This window comes from Monopterus albus, unplaced genomic scaffold (assembly GCF_001952655.1).
Source record: "Monopterus albus unplaced genomic scaffold, M_albus_1.0 scaffold26.1, whole genome shotgun sequence".
Lineage (NCBI taxonomy): Eukaryota > Metazoa > Chordata > Actinopteri > Synbranchiformes > Synbranchidae > Monopterus > Monopterus albus.
Window position 1 is genome coordinate 1,051,786 of NW_018127906.1, and position 790 is coordinate 1,052,575.

The following is a 790-nucleotide window of genomic DNA, read 5'->3' on the forward strand; positions in this document are numbered from 1 at the left end:
GGGATATAATTTAAGGGGTCAGTTAAATTTAAAAATTCATGTTATATGTACAACCAAAAAAAGATTCTGTATTTCAATAAGTGGGGTAAAACTATGGAATAATTTAAGTGTGGACATAAAAAAAGAGTAATAGAATTGACGAGTTTAAACGTAAATACAAAGGTATGTGTCAATCAACTTGAGAAACTCTATATTTTAGGCGTAATCTAGACATAGTAACTTCTCTAGCCTTACAAAAATCCTCTCTAATGTTACAGTCTTCCTACTCCATTCAAGCATGTACATGTATATAAGCAAATTGATATTGGATTGTGTGTAAAAATGTATGTTGTTATATCAACTGTTTTATATGCTTGAAAGAATAAATCAAATCAAAAAGTGTTTGTCATATGCACAGTTAGGAAATGTGTTTCCCTGTACAATGAAATTCTTACTTTGCCGTCCACATGAATGCCACAAAATACAAATGAAATATAAAGTAGATAAATAAGCAACACAAAATCTAAGGCACTTTAAGCAGCAAATTCAGCAATATAATAAAAATATATAAGAATATAATAAGAGAATGTATGCTGCATGGGAGCAGCATGTGCAGCAGTCAACAGTCAATGTGCAATTATGCATGTGCAAACTGAGAATGTAAACAGTACAGGTCGACAGTACATGACGTATTTCCTGGTAATAAACTCCTCAGCTGTTTAGGAGTCTGATGGCAGAGGAAAAAAGAGTTTTTCAGTCTGGAGGTCCTGCATTTCACACTTCTGAACCTCCGGCCAGAGGGTAGGGAGGT